Genomic DNA, 662 nt, shown 5'->3' on the forward strand with positions numbered 1-662 from the left:
GGGAAGGGGTTTGGGTCCATTGGGATTGGGGACAGTGGGAGTGAATGCGAAAGGGTTTGGGTCCATTGGGATAGGGGACAGTGGGAGTGAATGGGAAGGGGTTTGGGTCCATTGGGATTGGGGTCAGTGGGAATGAATGGGAAGGGGTTTGGGGCCATTGGGATAGTGACCTTTGGGAGTGAATGGGAAGGGGTTTGAGTACATTGGGATAGGAATCAGTGGGGGTGAATGGGAAGGGGTTTGGGTCCACTGGGATAGGGGTCAGTGGGCGTGAATGTGAAGGGGTTTGGGTCCATTGGGATGGTGTAAAGTGGGAGTGACTGGGAAGGGGTTTGGGTCCATTGGGATTGTGTCCATTGGGAGTGAATGGGAAGGGATTTGGGTCCATTGGGAATGGGATCAGTGGGAGTGAATGTGAAGGGGTTTGGGTCCATTGGGATTGTGTACATTGAGAGTGAATGGGAAGGGGTTTGGGTCCATTGAGATGGTGTACAGTGAGAGTGAATGAGAAGGGGTTTGGGTCCATTGGGATTGTGTCCATTGGGAGAGAATGGGAAGGGGTTTGGGTGCATTGGGATTGTGTACAGTGGGAGTGAATGGGAAGGGGTTTGGGTCCATTGGGATTGGGGACAGTGGGAGTGAATGGGAAAGGGTTTGGGTCC

The 662-nt window shown here is 53.2% G+C and overlaps 1 protein-coding gene across 1 annotated transcript in view; it reads right to left on the reverse strand.

Moving 5' to 3' along the window:
- LOC109925873 (caspase recruitment domain-containing protein 9-like) overlaps nt 1–662 on the reverse strand; it is a 26,367-nt gene that overhangs the window by 19,401 nt on the left and 6,304 nt on the right. The gene's annotated exons all lie outside the window — the stretch shown is intronic.

This window comes from Rhincodon typus, chromosome 28 (genome assembly GCF_021869965.1).
Source record: "Rhincodon typus isolate 14 chromosome 28, sRhiTyp1.1, whole genome shotgun sequence".
Taxonomy (NCBI): domain Eukaryota; kingdom Metazoa; phylum Chordata; class Chondrichthyes; order Orectolobiformes; family Rhincodontidae; genus Rhincodon; species Rhincodon typus.